The 21534-nt window shown below is 39.0% G+C and overlaps 1 long non-coding RNA gene across 3 annotated transcripts; it reads right to left on the reverse strand.

The window, feature by feature from the left end:
• Positions 1–14026: 14026 nt before the first annotated feature.
• LOC311286368 lies at positions 14027–16388 on the reverse strand. 3 transcript variants are annotated; one of them, XR_014626544.1, is made up of 7 exons: positions 16332–16388; positions 15926–16025; positions 15706–15819; positions 15507–15598; positions 15101–15392; positions 14876–14984; positions 14027–14153 (listed from the first exon to the last, which is right to left on the reverse strand). It is a non-coding gene; the product is annotated as an uncharacterized lncRNA (long non-coding RNA). The 3 variants fall into 3 exon arrangements; XR_014626545.1 differs by lacking the exon at positions 16332–16388 and having other exon boundaries at positions 15101–15200; positions 15306–15392; positions 15926–16207; XR_014626546.1 differs by lacking the exon at positions 16332–16388 and having other exon boundaries at positions 15926–16207.
• Positions 16389–21534: the final 5146 nt, after the last annotated feature.

Consider the following 21534-nt stretch of genomic DNA (forward strand, 5'->3'; position numbering starts at 1 on the left):
CAATTAAGAAGCTGATTATCCATTCCCATATATCTTTTGTTACGAAATTAACAACGGCTGTCGTTGCGTTAACTACCCCTTGTATTCCTGTTTCAAAAAATACCTTGGGTTCGTCATACCACCTGGGATAGCTATCTGCTCCAATAATTTCAATACTACGTTTACAAATAGTTCTTTTCATCCAGTCCATGCCTAGATAGTAATTATTGTCCATACCCTTACACCACAGCTTCTTCCAACTTTTTCTGGATATTAATTGATCTAAGTCATCCAGAGCAATTGCCTCTAAATTAGCTAACTTTATTGGGCTTTCTCGTACCAAGTCATATCGGACAAATATATTCTCGTCTATTCTAGCAGGAACATGGAATACCTTCCACTGTGATTTTCTATCTACGGTTCTGATGACTCCGCCTGGCCCATATGACATCTCATAAATGTCGGACAGATTATCTCTAACTAAAGTCCATGGTAATGGCATGATTCCATTAGGCCAGTAACATAATACAGATAACATCTGATTAATAGTTATGTAGTCATGTCCACTCGAACATTGTTTGATTAACTCACCACACTCCTTTCCGATTAAGCCCATCATGTCATCATCATGAAAGATTAATTTCATCCTATACTTACCATCCTCTTCTTTCCGTTTGGTCATACCCACTCTTTTCAATAATAATTTCCTTTTTATGCTAAGAATATTATCTGTGCGGTTTCCTGTTATCGGATTGGTACCATTCATTAGGTCATTACAATCCATAAGTTCCCCTCTTTTATCACATAAACTAGAGTACGAAAAATCATTATAGCCATTCTTGTTATACCGATATTTAGCTTTGTGGTCTCTCTTACTAATCGTTAGTCGGATACACTTATCCATTGCCCTCATTTTTCCTTCGTAATGATTCTTAATATCCTCTTCCGTTTCTAAGGAGTCATCGATTACCATTTTGATCAAATATACTTCGGTATCTTTCCGTTTGTTATCTACCTCCCATAGTTCCTTCTTATAATTATATTTAACTCTTGGTAATTTCAGTCTTTTCCGCCATATCCATGGAATGGTTTCATTTAGTTCTAGGTTAATTTTTGTTGCAGAGTGTCTCTCGCCTTCTTCTAATTCCATCCCGAGTCGATTGTCCATACTGGGAGACAACTGGGATTTTAAATAGCGACCGTGAGTTGTACTTAGTAAGACAAATTCCCCTAAGGGATTTAAAAGTCTACTAGATTTAATCCATTCCATCACATTCTTTTCTACCGCTTTTTCATATTTTTCCTTATCCAGCCCTATACTTTTTTTTTCTCGTCTTATAACAGTCCCTTTATTTTTACATTGACCTATCTTCCACGGATTAAATTTTCTATTCATTTTAAATATCCAACATCCTCCTAGTTCCTCATTAGAGCTAGTTCTACTCGTTGAACCAATGAAATATTTAAGCGTCTCGTTTCCGTAATGGTCTGTAATGTAACTGTTAGTTTCATAGATTTCCACTTCTTTACTGTACCAGCGTTTCATTTTTACCGTGCGCTTTATTTTAACTTTTGGTATTCTAACCAAATAATACCACACCTCATGGTTCTGATCCTTGTCTTCTAGGTTACCATTTAACCACTTCCAGAAATATTTATCATTTTCTATTTTACTTTTATTCCTTTCCCTTGTAGCGAATACAGTTAAGTCAAAGCCAGAGACATTTTCTCTGTCTACTTGAACTTGCGCTAATAGAACTTGTCCGGTCAATATTTCCCATTGTAATAAATAGCTTACTCGTACTATGGCCAATATAATTATTCCTAATCCTAATAATAACCATAAAATTGTACTTATCCATCTCCAGCGATTTCGTTGCCGCTTCAACCTCCCGATATTTTCTCTTGCTCCCTCCAGCTCTTCAGTCAGGATGTCCAACGACTTCGCCTTCCTCATTTTCCTGAAATTAGAGGTTAGTTCTTAGGCTCTACGAGCCTTTTGACCCGTCGAAACAGACCTTTTTTTATCACTTTCACTTCAGGCTGTTTCTCATGCAATTCAGCTTCAATTCCCCCGATCCAGTTAAAGTCGGGGTGTGCACAGGTCAACACATTTATTTTTAAGTGCATCACTACTTTGAACTGTTTCTCTGGGACTTCTGTTAATTGGTCGTCCCCATAATAGCTCCCCACACAAAAGTTCTTTTCGTCAGCTCGCCAAACTTTGTGCTCTTTCATGTCTTTGACTGGTGCTACTTCAAGTTCCACGAACTTCTCTTTCCTTCTTGACTGTCTTTTTTCTTTCGTCACATTTGACCTGGAAAGGGTTCCCCTATAATCCTTATTATAGTTAGGGCTATCTTCCCATCCACTTTCCTGTGCCAACTCCATGGCTAGGGAACCCCAGGTTCTTACTCGCCACTCCTCGCCTCGCTTGACATAGACCCAGGCTAGTTTCCCTGAAGAGCCTCTTTTCATCTCTACCTCGGGAAAACAGCCTAGAATGGGTACCTGCCACAGTGTGAGGCTCCACCTCGTGGATTCCAGATCGGCTAGAGACAAATCGCTCTCACGATCCTTATCCACTATTTCTCCGACCAACGCCTCCCTCTCTCGCAGCGCTTGGTTTCTAATCTCCCTATCATCACTCGGGAAAATAGGGATTCTGGTTTCCAGAAAAGCTATCCTCTCATGCTTCCTCATCCCCACCCAGGGGTGTCTGGAAAACCTGGTGACTATTCCCTCTTGGAATAGTCCTATGGGTTTCATAACTCTTATGGATTCCCATACGGACCTAGACGACATTAGTGTCCTGTCCTTAGTGCCACATACTAAACAGACCCAGCTGTCACTACCATTCCACGTACAGTTACATTTCTCTGCTGTACCCCCGGACACTCTGTACGAATCAATCCGGAGTTTTGGATGGCTTGGCCAACAATTCTTACATATCAGGACGCCTCCTATCTCTATGTGGCTATGCTCATTGACCAGCCACTCTGCACCCATAGATTTCTTTTCATCTGGTGCAAGAGTAGGCATGGCCACCGCCTTATCACAAATCACACACATGTATGGGCGAACTCGGATCTCCACAGGCGTGGCCTCATTCCCTGTGAAACCCAACGCCCGTTGGAGTTCCGGTTCCAACCATAACATGGCTTTCGAACCATGTTGACTGTGCTCCACTCTAATCAGACCCCTCCTACTGGTTACCCGAATTATTTCCTCCATTACTATTTTTTAACTAGATCTTTATTTGATTGGATCCCGTTATTTTCCAACTCTACTGTGTTTGATCCCGTTATGGATTTCACAGTGTCTACCGTTCCTAAACCCTGGTAGAATCTCCCTACCTTTTTCCTTCTAGAGATTATCACACGGTCTCCAGGTTTGAACCTCGGGTTGCTCTTTACCTCCTTTTCTTTTGGTGTCACGTGATCACATCTGTTGAGATGTAGAAGACATTGATCAATTATTGTATCCCACTCCCCGAGTTCCTCATTCTTGCTAAAATACTCTTTTACTGTTCTGATAGCCCTCTCGGCAATCGAATTCGTTTCTGGACGATAAGGGATACTCTTGGTTAATATTATTTTGTTTTCCTTGCAAAAATCTTCCACGAGCTTCCCACTAATGTTATGCGCGCCGTCAGCTCTAAGGGATTCCATTTTTCCTTCCCATTTGATCCATTCTTTTAAGCATTCGACCACGTTTTTCTCTAGTGCGGCACGCATCGGCCAAATCATCTTTTTCTTAGAGAAATTGTCGATTGCTAATAAGAAATAACAGTTACCTAACTTCGTTTTTGGGCGGAGAGGACCAGCGAAGTCGACAGAGACCTCTTGGCCTCTGTATTCTTTAGGGAGTTCACTGTCCTTTGCTCCTTTAGCCGTCATAAATTTCCTGCATATTTTGCATTCCTTTTTCACTTCCCTATACCTCATTCTCCAATTTGGGATGTTTAGATTTCTCAATCTAAGTTCCATTTGAATCATGTTATAACTAGGATGGTTTAATTCATTGTGCATTTTTTCAAATAGCTCGGTGACTTCCTGAAGTTTAACCGTTCCTATGAATTTATCGATTTCTCTGTTTCCTTGGGCGGCTTCACTTTCCTGTTTTGTATGGCTGACCTGATGATAGCAGTGTACTGTAACTTTCTGCATCAGTTCATAAATATTTTCCCATTGTTCTTTGTGTGGCATAGGCTTATTACGCGCGTTATGGAAACCATTGGCCTTCCAAATTTCAATCTCTTTGTTTAAACCGTCCGCAACGTATTCTGAGTCGCACGTTAGGACAATTTCCTTATGTCCTAATTCTACTGCCTTTTCAAGAGCTTTCTGCACTGCAGTGACCTCAGCCAATTGGGCGGTTCCTTGAATTTCCCTGCTTTGGGAAGTAATTAACTGACCGTCCTTTTTAACCAAATAACCCCATTTTACTTTTCCTGCCTTTTCGCTTCCATCTGTGAAATACTTTGGCAGATGCTGGTGTGTGTCATGGTATTTGGTCATTTTTTCTTTCCTTTTTAGTTTGATCATTTTCCATTCTAACTGATTGTCACTTAGAATCAAGTTCCATTGATCCCATCTTTGGGAATGAATTCTTGCCTGATTCATCACTAGATTCTTTTTCAGCCTGGTTAATTCTCCTGCTTGCGAATATATCTCTATAAGTTGTTCTTTTGCTACTGCTTTAAGCTGCAATAGTCTCTTTGTCACTGCCGCTAGCACTCTCTCTGGCCCATTCTCCTCATACTTCATCATAGCAGGCTCTTGCGTATGAGTTAAGAAGGCTATAGGTGCTTTTCCGTCTCTATTTGATAATGTGAGTGCGACTTCGTCTTCTGCCTCTTTCACCTCAACGATTAATGGAACAGTTTCATCACGTCGTTCCAATTCTCCGCTGTCTAACGCCATTCTTATCAGTTTTAATCTGGCTGACTCCATCTCGTCAGTCCACTGCCATTTTCCTTCCTTTGTACCCTGATATAGCACTTTGGCCTCCCTAGAATACTTAGGAATCAATTCCCTGATATAATTCAGCGTCCCTAGCAGTGATTGTAGTTGCTTTTTGGACTTCGGAGGGCTAGAACTCAACATCTCCTCTAGCTTACTTCTCGTGCTAGTCGTCAGAGTCTTGGTATCCTTTCCTAATTTAAATCCTAAAAAGTCTACTTCATGCTTTCCGATTTCCATCTTTTTTAGACTAGGCTTTAGACCAGCTGCGGTCACCCTGTCTAAAGTTTGCTCAAGCAGTTTCATGTGTTCTGCCTCCGTTTCCGTGGCTACCAGAATGTCGTCAATGTAAACTACTACCGGTATCCCTGCGAGCGTTTCAATCATCATGCTCTGAAAAACGTTAGGGGAATTTTTGTAGCCTTGTGGTAACCTGGTATACTCGAATTGGTCACCCCGGTATGTAAAGGCCGTTTTGCCCTGACTTTCCTTTGCTAACGGGACACTCCAGAACCCGTTTGCTAGGTCAATCTTTGATAACCACGTTTTGTCTCGGCCAATACCTCCACTAGCCTCTCCGCAGTTAATTAGATATCTAGTATCTGGCACTGTGACTTTGTTCAGGGCTTTATAGTTATTGACTAATCTCCAGCCCCCACCAGCCTTCGCTACCGCTTGGATCGGGGCATTGGTGACGGCGGTTTCATTTTTCTGCAGCTTTCTGATTATTCCCTGCTCTGTCAGTTCTTTAATAGTCTCGCCGATTTCTTTTTCAGCTTTGCTATTAATTTTATATTGCCTCTGTGGCGGTGGGATTCCTCCGTGAATTATATGTTCATAATTCGATTGAACCTTCCCACAATCATTTTTACTCTTTGAGTAATAGGGCAAATACTTTTTCAAAAGCATTTCCAGCCCCCCTTTATCTTTTAGATCTGAATCTTTTACAATTCTTTGTATTTCCTCATCTTGATTCACCACCCCCAATTTTCCTATTTTCACTAGGTCATCTGGGCAAAGCAAATTGTCACTTCCTATTACCACGTCTATTTTCTTTTTCTTCCAAACGCGTTTGTCACGTACACGACCATCAAAATCCTCAACAGTTATCATGTCAATCAATTCTCCATGGTTTTCTGAAGGTTTAATTACACTAATATCGGCCCCTGTGTCTACACGGAATGTGGTATCGTCGTAAACTTTGTATAGTCGTTTATCTTTTTCTACTGTTTTTAGTAGGGCCGTCTTTAGGGGGGCCGCTTCTTCCTAGTCTTCGTGATCTGCTCTCTTCTTCTTCTTCGGTTTTTGCTTCCTAGACCTTTCGTCTTTAACTTCTATGTTACTATAGGCTTCGTCAACTTTAACTCTGCCTACCTTAACAGCAGGTTTGTTCTTTTCTCTGTCTTTTCTCACTCGAGCCCTTTCTTCGTGGCTAAGTTTATCCCACTTTTCGGGACTGATAAATGTCCCCCTCTCTTTGCTGTTTTCTCCCCTATTCAGGTTAGGTCTTGATCGATCTCTGTACCTATCTCCTTCTCGATTCATGCTTCTACGATAATTATTTTCTCCTAGATTCCTCTTCTGATCGAATCTAGGAGTATGGGGTAGTGCAGGCCTTCTCTCTGGCTCATGCCGGTTGTACGGCTTCCTTTCACGTTCTGACCTCCGGGCCTGAGTTTTTAATGGATGCTGCTTGTTACTTGGTTTACCTTTTTCTGTCTGAATTAGTTCGGTTTTACGATCATACCTGATCAGGGCTTTTTCTAGTTCCTCTGGCGCCGTCTCCGGGCCATATAAGAGGAATTCTCTGGCTCCAGAAAGAGCATTACTCTTCACTCCCCTAAATATGTGTCGCAATAGCCCCTCAACGCCCTTTTGTGCCATTTCCTGGCATGCGGATAGAGCTCCTACAGCGGCCCACTTCTCCTCGAACTGCTTTTGCTCTAACTCTTCTTTGTCTGTCGGAATCAATCCTTCTAAGGTTTGAGCTAATTTTCTTCCCCCATGAATTCCAAATTCAGCCAAAATGTGTGAATCTATGGATTCACCTGTTATTCCCATCTGTTCTCCATAACGTACTATCTCTCTAACTTTTCCTTTCACCGTGGTGTTTTTTAATTTTGCTTTTTTAAGCATACGCATCTCCTGGTCACGCTTTGAAAGGTCCTCCAAGGTTGCTCTAGTCCTTACTGAAGTAACTTCTGGTGACTGGGAGGACCGCCCTAAACCACTGGTAACTTTAGGCCTCTGTCCTGGGGTTCCCAGATGTAGGGCTTCCAAGTGCTGATTTAACTCTTGCACTCCAGCAGGACGATCCCTTTCTAAATCATACTGATCGCCTGCGTCAATGGTTTCATCCCTGAACCGCAACTGTCGAGGAACCTGTGGCTTTCGAGCGGGGGTCTCCACCCTCACACTCTCGAACCTATTTGTTTCTCTTAATTCTTTATCTGTCGGTTCCTCGCTGTCTGAGTCACCAGGTGAATCATCATCACTAACATCATCACTCTCTGTACCCACATCAGAGTAATACCGATCATACCATGAATCACCTACACTTCCTTTGATGATTCTCTCTAGGGCTGCCTTATTTGTTAGATCTTTTTGTGCTAATATAGCCCTTTTAGTCCTTTGAGTTAATCTGGTGTCTGCAAGAATTTCCTCTGCGTCACCGCCATTGAGCAGACACCAAACCTGGCCACAGGTAATGCCTGGTGCATATTCGGTATCCCACATATCTCTTTTCTCTAGAAGAGTTTCTTTCTTTCTACTTTTCGCATGAGTGGGTCGGTACGATCCCTTTCCTATTCTGAAGGTCTCATAGCTCTTACCAAGCTTTAACTTGGGGAAGGGATTTTCAACCGGGTCTTTTGCACCTCGGGAGGTGGCTGTTCGCCTTAATACTGGCCATTCTGGGTCTTTTACGCATTCTGGTGCTTCCGCCCTAAGTTCGTTCGCTATATGACCCCGTCCTATTCTTTGATCTGATCCCCCTTCGCCCGCGGCTTCATTTTGATTCACCAGTTTTGCTATGTTTTTTAGCACTGTTGAGTCAGGGTGACAGATCATCCATGTTTTAGGCCAGCTAGTCTGGCTTGCCTTTCTTAACAGCGCAGTTACAAGGTATGTGCCTGATTTAACTTCATTAAATCCGAACTCTTCTCCGGATATTATCGGCATGGCTATTACGCGATACTTATTATCTCTAGCACAGGCACAGATTTTATCTATTAAAATGTCTAGGGCTATTAAGGCTTGTAATTCCTCTTCGAGGTCATGGCCATTACCTCTCTTATACCCTATTGCATGTATTACTGGTTTGCCATTTGGTCCCCCTATTTTTTGTAGGAGGATATCTCCAGTATGGAGAGAGGTTTTTCTACGTTGCATTAACTTGTCTGACTCGTCTTGAAACTTTCGTCCTGCCTGTCTTAAGAAGGCAGCTGCAACGCCATCTTCATGACTGAGATGGTTATTAGCGGCATTAACCAGAGCGTCTGCCTCTTCTTCAAACTGTAAAGGTCCTGCTTTTAGAACAACTAAATTTGCTCCCTTCGCAAAATATAACCTGAGGGGTCCTTCGACCTCTGCTATGGCTTCTTCATACGGGCTTTCAGGGTCTTCATAGAGTGGTGCGTCAGGTTCGGTAAAATTCGTACCTATCTCTTCTTGAGAGATTATACTAAAAGCTACCGAGCCTTTGTCTGATTCTTCCTCAGAGCCATCTCCAGCTAGGGCGGCCCAACTTCTCGTTGGTATACCTTTTACCTCTTTCCCTACTGAATTAAAGACTCGTACTTTGGGGTTTTCATCATTGCCTCCTTTATTGGAGTAGATGAAGTTTGGAGCCTCTGCTCCTTCCTTTACCCTTAAATTTACCACTGGCGCAGCCTCTCTGACCTCTTGCCAGGGTATATTTCTAAAGCCACATTTACACTTAGTAGAGTCAGACCATTCTAACTTTCCTGCAGTGTCACTAGCAACTAAATCTATAGTCACCATTCGGTTCTCCATTTTTCTAAAGTGTTAGGAGTCACTTCAAACTTCCTATTTTTTACAAGTGTTTGGATTCACTGGCGTTACTTCGAAGCGTCCCGATGCTCACACCGAATGTGGTGTTGTTATTAGATTTATCAGAAGTGCCTGCCCGCACTTCCTTGTGACATGTGCGGCCAAGAAACCAATGCCCACCAACAACACAACCCGAAGGGAGCAGCGTTCGAGCCGTGCTGAAAGCATGCACTGAAAACTTAGGCACCCATGTGTTGCATACAAGTGATGCAACTCTTCACAAATCTATACGACTCCTTACTCCCTTATTTTCTGCAAGTGTTTGGGTTCACTCAAATCCCTTATTTTCTGCAAGTGTTTGGGTTCACTCAAAACCGGTTTATCTCTCTAGACCAACTCACCCTTCTCTCTTGGGCTTCGAGTGTTTTGTCTGTCATAACAGGTCTTCATATGAGCCTGCGCGCGCTTATGTTCACTCAGTTCTCTTGAACTCTGCGAGTGAGTTGTGTTCAATATTAGTTTCTCTGAACTATGAACACTGACAGTGGCTGTAGTATGTGGACTTTTCACCTCTACATGTTATTATTCCTGAACAATTGTCTTTTAATTTCCCCTATAAGCAAAATGCCCCACACGATTGGGCGCCATGTTGTGTTTCTATACCGCTGTAACATCTGAGTCCATCTACAACATTCCCATTAACCTACTACAATCAGAGATTGCCCTTACCTGCCGGTTAAAGATGCTATAGTTGGCTCCAGGGTCCTCGGCGGTGTCCGATCCAGCTGAGTCCGGGATCCGTTTCACAGGGCTTTTGCTTAGTATTAATATCTAAACTATAACAAAGTAAAGATATCTCCAGGAAAAATCACTCTGAGACTTATTTAAAAGTTTTTTCGAATCACCAAAAGATTGGTTTCGTTTTACTTAAAAAGTTTCAGAACAATACAAAGATAATTAATCCAAAAAGGAAAAAAAATAACAGAAATGCGTATAGGTCTTCACCTCGAAGTGCGGCCCCGAACAACAGGATACAAAACCTTTTATATGGTTTGATAGGGGCCGTCTTAAGCTTTTAGGGCTGTCCCTTACAATAAAGCGATTCTTAAAATGTTAAACTATCTGGTCTGGAATTTTCCATGACCCTAAAGCTATTATGCAATAAGCATGCATGCATAGGTTATCTCATCTGTACCACCCACGCTAAAAAGCTTAATATACATTTTGACCGTTTCTTGGCCTGCAGGTGTTAAAACCACAGCTCGCTTCTCGCCTCGTCTCTAACTGGGAGGAGGCCTCTTTCCATCTTCTTAAACCGTGCTCAAAGGTCAACTAAGCGGGCATAGCCTTAACACCTGTTGTTCCACTGAACTCACTCTGAGAGATCAAAGAAAACCACAAACACTGTGGTTGCAAAGCAAGCTTGCAACATGCATCTAGCGTTGCAAGCTTCTTTTGCAAGCAATGACATTTAAACTATAAGACATTATCACAGGGCAAGTTTGCATCAAGTGATTCAAACTTCTCCTGTAAACAGGATATTTCACAATTTGGACATTTAAACTGATTCTCTAACATAACTCCCCTTACAATACAAAGTAATCTTTTATGCAATTTCTCCATCTGCCTTAAAATCCTCAAAATTCGTTGGCTTTGATGTGTCAGCTTGTTCTGTGGTAGTTGGATCCTTCTTCTTCCTCTTCTCCGTTTTCTTAGCTTTATGAAGTTCTCTGGCGTGTTCTCTCTGGAGTCGTGCAACTAAAAGATCGTCCATAGATATTTCAATTTTGTCAGTTACTTTTGAAACATGTAAATCATTTAGGAGCGGTTCCAATTTAAGGGATTTATCAGAAGATTTCATATTATTTTCACATAACAAAACAAGATAGACACGGTGAATGGACTCTACGAATGCTATCCACATCTTTCCACTTTGTTTTACACAACAGTAGTGATGGTACAGGAGTCCATGGTCAGTGGCTAAAACTGTTTGCTAGACCATATCGCATATATCGATATAGTTCAAATTTGCGCTCTGCTCCCCGCGCCTCCGCTCTTCCTTTTCCACTCTGCGTGCGTGTTTAGAGCATGTTATGTTATGAGAGATGAATTATGACTACTTCAGAAACCCCAGCACAATAGGAACTACCAGACAGTGACATTAGTGTACGCTGAAATAAAGTCTTTCACTTCAGAAAAACGGACTTTCTTGTCCTGTCAGCCGTTATCCTGTGCTCGGAGCGCACACTCAATACACGCGTAAATGCGGAGGCGCCCGCGCTGTGTATCGCCTCACTGATCAAGGGCAAAAGAAACTACGAGCATGCAACGCCGTTACGTTGAAAATTACACTAAATAAAAGTAAAGCAGGTATGATTTTCATTATATTCAACAGGAGCAGTTTCCATGTTTCATTAACTGTTACTGTACTTGTTAGTATTGTGTATTCACCATGCCATGGTAACTGTTGTTTCCATGTTAACCCCCAAATGCCACTATTTTTCTTTGTGTTATTTTTTGTATTTTTAAATGACTGTAGTGGCTCATACCAACATTGTATTAACAAAAACTAGTTTGGGACTGCTATTTAATAGCTTTAGCATAGGCCTAATGTTTATTTATTAGTACTAGTCTTTACTATTAGTCATATTCTTACAATTCATGTTAAGTAAAGGGGAAAAGTATGTATATATGTATATGTGTGTGTATATAGGCAAGTTATAACATGTTTACACAAAATGTGTTTATATATATATTCAATGTAAACTTTGATGATCATAATTAATCAATCGCAAATAACAATATGGGCAATTATGATTTTTGTCATAATCATGCAGCCCTAAGGTGAAGAAACCTGTTTATTATTTATTCATTTGATTTTGCAACTGTTCACTGAAATAGCTGGTTTCAATAAAACTACTTTTAACATGTCATATTTGGCTTTGACTGAACATTTGCTCTCAGTTTGCTGAAAAAAATATCGGGATATATTTCGTATATCGATGTTCAGCCTAAATATATCGAGATATGACTTTTGGTCCATATCGCCCAGCCTTAATAATTACACTCATATATATATATATATATATATATATATATATATACGTATATATATATATATATATATATATATATATATATATATATTTTTTTTGAATTGTAATTGTTTTTTTTTATTATTTCATTATGCCATTATTAGGCTAGCACATCTCATGCAGTGTCTGGTACCAGTACTGTCGTTTCATCAAACGTTAGAGATGTTGGCTGCCAGACTGAACCCGTGGTGCTGGCATCAACTGGATCGCAACTGTCTTTTAAAACTTTGCAACCACACTTCCGAAGTGAATGTAGACTTGAATTTTTTTTTAAACTAAAAAATGACAAAGAGTGTCACATTATTCATGCAAGAACATTTTTTTTTATTGTGTTGTCATGTCTATCTGTTTCTCTGCATAAAAGGAACCCAGACAAAAGTCAAGACCACTACTGATGTAGGCATCTGCGCATCACCATCTACATTACATCCTGTCCATCCATGGTCCTCAACACCAATAAAGCCACGTAGAAAGAGGCCTCGTCTCATGGAGGAGGATGAAGATGTGGCCAGTACTGCAGAGGCTAGCTCCTCTTTTGTGGCACCAGAAGCAGATGACTCCACGTATAACCCCGCAAATTCAGTTAATGTGTTTAGTGAGTCAATGGAAACATTGTAAGTTATTCTGATTTAAGAAAAATTGCCTGATTACTATTCAACATGTTTTTATCCTATTTCACTAACTGTTTTTAATTATATATCATGTTAATCCTTATGTGAGTACTGATGTATTTGATTATAAACCAGGGACATTTGTCTGTATGCTAAGAACTGCTAAAATTTGTAATGTTTGGTATTCCCTTTTCAATTGACTTGGACCTATATATCTAAATCTGCATTTATACATTGTACTTGCATGTGACTGTTTTCACTTTTGTCAATGTAGGGAAGACACCATTCCCCTTCCCGAACAGTCATCGGCCATTCCCAAAATGAGAAAGCTGTTGGTCTTTGAAGAATGCCTCATGGAGCTTTTTGAGAAGTGCCCAGTGTGTACAAAAGTTTGTGAGGTCAAGACAAGACTGAGAGGTACATTCATGGAAGTTTGGCAGAGATGTCCACATTGCCAGTACCAACGACGGTGGAAGAGTCAGCCAGTTATTGGAAACTCCACACCAGCGGGAAATTTACAGCTTTCTACAGCCATCTGCGTGTCTGGTGCTTCTTTCTTCAATATACAGAAGGTATGTCCAAGGAGTTTGTCTAATATTGTTATCATAGCTTCAAAAACCATTAATTGTGGTAATGGAATGCTCTTCATTAAATGGCTGAGGTTGGGGGCTCATCTACTTGATGTTGCATAGTGCAGTGATTAATACCCCCTTAGTCCTCAACGCACACTATCCTTTACACTGTAAAACCCAACAAGTTAACTCAACTCAAACCGATTGAGGAAACTAATTGCGGCAAACCATTTAAGTTTAAAAATAAATACATATGAGTATTGTGAACTTATATATATTGAGTCATATTCACTCATAATTTAGTGTTTGTTTAGTCATTCATTTTGAGTATATGTAACTTGAATATTTTAAGTTCATTCCATTAAACTTTTAAAGTAATTTAAACCGTTTAAACTAACTGGTTTGAGTTCATTTAATAAATCTAATCAAGTCATAACAACTATATAGCTACTCAAATGGTTTTAGGAAACCGATTGCGGTAAATGATTTAAGTTGATTAAACTCAAATTAATAAAGTTTTATAAGACAAAGGAAAAACATTGGTATAAAGCAGTGTTCCTCAAACTCGGTCCTGAAGGGCCACTGTCCTGCACAGTTTAGCTCCAACCCTGATCAAACACACCTAGCTGTGAGTTTCTAGAGATCCTGAAGACATTGATTAGCTTGCTCAGGTGTGTTTGATCAGTGTTGGAGCTAAACTCTGCAGGACAGCGGCCCTCCAGGACCGAAGCCCTCCAGGAACGAGTTTGAGGAACCCTGGTATAAAGAAATGGTCAAAGAAAAGGATGCAGTTATTAATAGTATTTATTGAAAAATAATTTATTTTACAAAAGGTTCTCAGTGATGAATGTTGTGAAAGATGGTCAGTCAGTCTCCTCACTGTCCAAAATACAAAACTGCACATGACTTCTGTCTGGCGAACTGTGAATAAACAAACAAACAAAAAAAAAACATTAATCTTCCACTGACAAAACTGGTTTACTCACAGCATAAATGCTAGAATAGAGGTTATGCGTTGACGTCACCATCGGCTAAGTGGCAAAAAGACTGAGCGGCAGCATTTGTTTTCACTATAAAAACACACAAAGCACATCTAAAATGGAAAAGAGCTTTGAGATTGACAGTACAACTAGATTTGACAAGAAAGCCAAGGTTATATTTTTACAGACTGTCAGACTATGCTGAATTTAGGGGTAAAATCATACCATATATATTGTATTGTTATATATTGTATTGACAACTCATCAGTTAAATATTTACCATCGTATATTCTGAATAATTGTAAAATGTCAGAAAACAGGATTCCTGACTACATGTCAATATCCATGGATAACTGGATCTTTGATAAGTTGTTAGGAACACTATATCCAGTCCAACATTTAATTTAAACTGATAATCCTTTGTTTTCTCAGTTTCCCTGTTAACTCCAGTCACGCTGCAGCTCTTTAGCCACTCAGTCTGACTAGGGGGGCGTGTTCCGGCAGGAAAGTGATGTCAGTGCATACCCTTTATATCTCAGCTTGTATTACATTACATTTACACATTTGGCAGACGCTTCTATCCAAAATGACTTACATTGCATTTCAAGGTGCACATTTTACATTCTTATCAGTTCTCAGTTCTTGCTTTCCCTGGGAAATTACCTTTTTCTTTAGCTTTTGCCATGTGAATGACAGTCACTGGAGGATAGTCAGTCAGTCTTCTTACTGAAATAGATCCAAAAATGCGCAGGACACGTTTGTATATTTTGAACTGTGAAAAAAAAAAGAAAAAGAAAAAAAAAAGAAAAAAAATATTAATACATTTTCCACTGACAAAAATGTCATTTACTCACAGCATAATAAATAGAATAGGTCAGCTTGTAGTACCTTTTTCTTTCATTTTTGCCACGTGAATGACAGTCGATGTGGAGGATAGTCAGTCAGTCTCCTCACTAATATAGACCCTAAATTGCACGGAAACGTTTGTCTATGCAAATACGTGAGAAAACACAAAAATATGAATTACTCTTACACTGACAAAACTGTAGTTTACTCATCATTATAAATGAGGAAATATGTCAGCTTGTATTACCTTCTTTTTTTTTTTTTTTTATGAATTACGGTCGGTGGTTGATAGTCTCCTCACCGATATCCAAAATTGCCCAAGGGACACATTTGTCTATGCCAAAATGTGAGAAAAAAACACAAAATATTAATTAGTTTTCCACTGTCAAAAAATTGGTTTACGTTACTCACAGCATAATAAATAAAGGAATAAGTCAGCTTGTATTACCTATTTCTGCAGTTGTTGCCATGTGAATGACGGGCGGTGGATGGTAGTCTCAATCACTGATAATGATCCAAAATGGCTCGGGACACTTTTGTCTAAGCAAAAATGTGAGAAAACACACAGAAATTAATTAATCTTCCACTGAAAAAACGTACGTTTACTCACAGCATTATAAATGAAGAAATAGGTCAGCTTGTATTACCTTTTTTATTTAGTTTTTGCCGGGTAAATGTCGGTCGGTGGACGATAACGTTATAGCTGCTAGCTGCTACTCTCCTCACAATATCCAAAATTGCGCGGGACACGTTTGTTTACGCTAAAATGAGAAAATACAATTTTTTTTTTTAATTTTCCACTTACGAATCTGTGGTTTACTCACAACATAATAAATAAAAGAGTATGTCAGCTTGTATTAACGTTACCTATTTCTTTAGTTTTTGCCGTGTGAATGACGGTTAGCACTAGTGGAGTCAGTCAGTTTCGTCCTCACTGATAAATATCCAAATTTGCGCGGGACACGCTCTGTAAAAATGTGACAAAACGCACACACATAAATTACTGTTCCAGTGACAAAACTGTCGTGTACTCACAGTACAACTAACTTACTGCCGCTGATTAAAAAAAATCTCTGAGTAAGTTAGTGCTAAATGCAATGTCGCGTTGGCTTGTCGTTTCTGTGACGTGACACAAATGGCATATCTTAGTCTTACTACAGTAGTTAGTACGTTACTTTAGCTAGTTGGTCTTCTTAAGATGTAGAGTCACGACAATACAACGTTAAACGTATACAAGTGCTCTAAAGAGGACGAAGCATTTTGCCGTGCTTACCTGTTAAATCTCTCCATGGCCGCCATTCTGTTCCGACTCCGAGTTACTTCGTGTGTGTGAGCTGTGGGGGATGGGCAGATTGAAATAAATACGCGGGGTTTTCCGGTGCGTGAGGGAGAACGCCGTAGAGAGACCTAAATGTAGGCTTCAAATGAAGCAGAAAATGTTAAATGTATTTATTTAAGTGTTTATTTCATTTCCTTATACAAAAGTAATTTCTTGAAAAATAAAATTTAAAAGCTAAAATAACAAATAGGTTATTCATAACTTATTCGGTTTAAGTTCTGCTTAATACATTGCAGTTTTTGAGTTAATATCACATATTTTATTAAGTTAAACTAACTTTTAAAAAAAAATAAGTTAAATGTACTCATTTAGTTTAGTAACTTTCAGTCTTAGGTTTTACAGTGTATATATTTGGTTATTAACAGCAGCAACACGCCTTATTTGGTTTCAATTGGTCTTTCCGAAGCTCTCCAGTAGTCTCCTCATGACCAAATCATTTTGTATTTACTGTTATATAGCAGCAACACTTCAAAAGTCTGTGGGATTGTCTGCCTGGTGGACTAAAGTTGAGTCAGCCCTGTCAAAAGGAAGTTTGTTTAAAGTGATACACCACCATTTCTGGATTTTTGTCTTTTCATGTAAAACCCAAATAGCAACACTGCTTGGTATAAGATTTAGACTCACCACAATTTTCTCCTACATATGCAATGTTAATAAAATATGTTTATCAACATGTATACCCATTAAATGTGATTTTTTTTTTTTTCATGACAGGTCTTCAAGGCCATGCAGTTGCAGATGCACAGCTACAGACAGTTCCGAAGACATTGCCGCAACTTTATCGAGCCCGCTGTGCTTTACAAGTGGAAGAATGATCAGGCAGCCGTCTTGCAACAGCTGAGTACAGACGGGAGTGCTATTCTTGGTGGCGATATGAGGGCTGATTCACCAGGCAATTGTTTTCATTTTTGAAAATCTTAATACAGGAAAATAGTGGATTAATGCACTTTTTTTTGCATTATTTTCATCAATAACATTTATACAATTATGTGTTCAGGACATAGTGCAAAGTTTGGAAGCTACACCATGATGGACTTGAACAAAAACACAGTCATCGACATCCAGCTAGTCCAGGTAACTGACTAAATCACATAAATTATGAGATGCCTTTGCCGTATTAGCCTTAATGTATTAAATGTAATCCACTCATATACATATTTCGTAATAGAGCAACGAGGTTGGTGGCAGCGTTAACATGGAAAAGGAAGGTTTGAAGAGGAGCCTTGCAGTCATCACAGAGTCTGGAATTAAGTTGGACTGCATCGTATCGGATCGGCACCCCCAGATCCAGAAATTCCTCACTGATGCCAAAATAACTCAGTACTATGATGTCTGGCACTTTGAGAACGGTGTTTGACATTTACTTATTTCATTCATTATGGCAAATGTTGACCTATGTTTAATTGCCCTGGCAATAATTTTATATTTTCAATGTTTTTGTAGGTATGGGCAAAAAATTGACGGCTATTTCTAAAACAAAGGACTGTGAAAAGGTGAAAAAATGGTTGCCGATGATAAAGAACCAGATCTACTGGATTGCGGCTTCATCGACCTCTGGGCCAGAGAGGATCGCCAAGTGGTCGTCTGTGATAAACCACCTACAGGACATCCATAACCACGATGACCCCCTGTACCCAGCCTGTCGTCATGCTCCACGTGTGTCGACGGACAAGGAGAAATGGTTGAAAGCAGGTAATTTTATTCTGGTCACACACAAATCCAAATGGCCTACAAAATATTGTAATTTATGAATTCGATAAAACAGATACCTGATTAAAATGCAATAGAATATCTATAATTCTAAAAGATAATTAAATTCATCATATTTCATTCTATTATAAGCAGCAATTATATTTAAAATATATATGTATTTTGTATGTGATCCCCATTTCTTATAAGCTAAAAATAGCTTCTGGTGGAGTCCTGTTTTTACAAACAACAATAATAAATTAAAAACCACATAATTTTCCATAATGTGGTGTTGTAAAATAAAAACGAGTGAATTTTGAATTGTAAAAACTATACGTAGGTGTTATACTGTATTGGTTTCTAAGTATGAACACAGCTTAACCTATAACCATAGTTTTATATTCATCAAGTAGGTCACAATCAAAAAGTTGCATAAAGTTGTTGTCCAATATTTTTTTTTCATCAAACTATTAGGAACACCAGTTCATTATAAGTTGGAGAAGCTGTTTACGAGCAAGAGAGTCCTGAAAGACGTGTCAAAGCTAAGCCCCCATCACCAAACGTCATCGCTGGAGGCTTTTCACTCAGTGGTCATTCGATTTGTTCCAAAAAGTGAGCCATTTCCATTCTTGGGAATGCTATGCAGGTAAATAATAATGGGTCTCAATGTTTGTGAAAATGTTCAATATCGAGCCCCAACATCCGTAATACACAGTGACGACATTTGTGAATTGCTCTTTCCAAAGACTCTACCTGTCTGCGATGCACTATAATGAGAACGCTGACCGTCCACAAAGGCGGGCTGATGGGAAACCTTCATTCAAACTTTACTGGCCAAAAGGAAGAAAAGGGACATGTACAGTAAAGCCACTGAAAGAAGAGCCGACATTCAGTAAGTTAACTTATGAATTATTTATTATTGCACACTGATCAAACATAGACAATATATATATATATATATATATATATAAAAATAATGTGATAAATTACAATATAAAATGCAGATGTATAATTACAATTATTTGGACTTGTACAACACCATATAAACAGACTTTTGAAACCTATCTGACCTTAATCTGTGAACATAACATTTACATATACATGTGATGCTGTATTAAAAAAAAAAAAAAAATTAAAAGTGAATGTTGATGACAATTTAAAAATGGGCTGTTTTGTTTATTAATCCAATGAATGTCTGTTCTTGCCTTCAGACTATGTGGATGAGCTGATGCACCTGGTTTTTGATGTGGTGTTTCCTGACCCAGAACCTTTCGTCAGTCAGCTCAAGCAGATACCTGTGCCAGACCCACTCTGCTCTCAATTTGAAGCACCAGCAAAGGATGACGTTGTAGCCCGCTATGTGTCACGCTTCAATCGAGCGGGACCCTGAAGCCTGTATATCCTCGGATACGCGGATACACAGCACCACACATGCAGGAATGACCACCCTGATCTTGTGTCCAAGATGTCCCCAGCACCAACTCACAAAGCACCGATATGATAAGTGCCTGTATTCACTGTAAATAGGATGTACAATGTTTAAAAAAAAATGTATTTAAGTTTGCATGTTTTAAAAAAAATAAAGCAACGTTTAAATTGCAGGTGTTTGTTTCTTCAAATTGTACTTATTGCAAGAACTTTATTGTGTTCTATAACATTCTATTTACATCCAATACAATTGTAGATTACCAGTAAAGTTGCAATTATTAGAGTACACGCAATGATCAGACTGAACAAGCATCTTAGTTTTCCTATTGTTGTGTTGAATAAGGTTGGCAATGCCAATAATCTTTATTCAATTAGTGTTTACAGTTGCTGAATAAAACTTGCCTTTCACTGCCTCCAATAGGCAGATGTCCATATAAATGTTTCTTGCATTTTGAAGAGAATAGATGTTCAAACACACTGGGTCTAATCCAGGATGCTGAATCATACACATGGGAGGAGTCTGTATCTGATTCATCCTTCTTAAAACCTGTGATATAAATAAACAAAAAAAAACAAAAAAATGTTTACATATATGAACAAAAAAGTAGGTTACAATGCTTGTATGCAAACGAATGACTAGATGATTTTGATATATCTGTCAAATTACAAAAACACTGCTAGGAGTAGACAAGAGTGAGATTGTGACATTGACACTTTGATGCATAATGTCCACTACAGTGTCAGGAGTCAGGATGGTATTTTAGCAAATGAGCCACTTCACTGGACATTAGTGAATCATCTAATACACTGTGACTCACTGAAAAGTACATAAATATAGTTTAAAATATGATACATTGTTATTATGAAGTTTGCCCTCAGTGATAAACAGACAAGAAAATGATACAGCTATATTTTCATAGAATTGTATATTATATAACTATGACAACATATCATTGTATTGATTTTTTTATAGAATAGATAACGATACATAGATAAATAAAACAAACAGTCAAGTAATAATAAACATAAAGAAAAACAACACGTTACCTGTCTAAAGAAGAAAAATATTGAATGTCTAAATAATGTGAAACAAGGCAAAAACAGATGATAGTAAACGTCTCATCTCAATAACCACTGTAAGCTGATAAAATAAGTAGACTACATCTCCGTTAATGTAATCGACATTAAATAAAAGGTAAACCTATGTGGGAGAAAATAGCAACAAACGTTTTAGCTCGTTACCGATGTTAATGTATGTCTCAGTCAAAATGATTGTCTTTACCATTCAGAGACATCTTGATGTAGACGTGCATCCAACAACTCTACATCTTCCCTTTCCAGCTCTGGTTCAGAGTCCGGCTCAAACATGTAGGGTTGAATCCCGTAGGTCGCGGCCGAGTCGGGTTCATTCACCACTTGCGCCATGATGTCAGTTTGTAATGATGCTGAAGTTACCTGCGGTGTCAACCCCCCTCCTTCCTGCAACCAATCAACACGCCCCTCATTTGCATTATTAAAATGAGCGTCCACGACAGCCAAAACATCGCATTGATCTCGCGAGACAATAATGCCTTCAGAAATAAGGGTAAAAGTAGGTCTGTGTTTATTTTTTTTCCACTTTTCTTTTTTAGAAGGGCCTGAAAGACTATAATACAGCAGTAGGTATCCAATGTAATACTAGGTTATGACTCCTTTAAATGTAAGGAGTAGAAAGTACCGATATTCAAGTTAAAATGTAAGGAGTAAAAGTAAAAAGTAATAATAAAAATAAATAGTAAAGTAAAGTAAAAATATCTGAAAAATCTACTTGAGTACTGTAACGAAGTATTTGTACTTCGTTACTTCCCATCTCTGTACTAAACAGATTGACTATATCTATCAGACGTCTACAGAAGTTCTTATTGAGAGTCAACAGATGTTTAGATGATGGTTGAAAATGTTTTCTTTGAGGTCCCCATCATGGTGATCAGCGTTTGCTTTAGTTGGGCTCTTGACCCTTAACTTTTGTTAAATTGCTTAT

This window comes from Rutilus rutilus, assembly GCF_951802725.1.
Source record: "Rutilus rutilus genome assembly, chromosome: 1".
Taxonomy (NCBI): Eukaryota; Metazoa; Chordata; class Actinopteri; order Cypriniformes; family Leuciscidae; genus Rutilus; species Rutilus rutilus.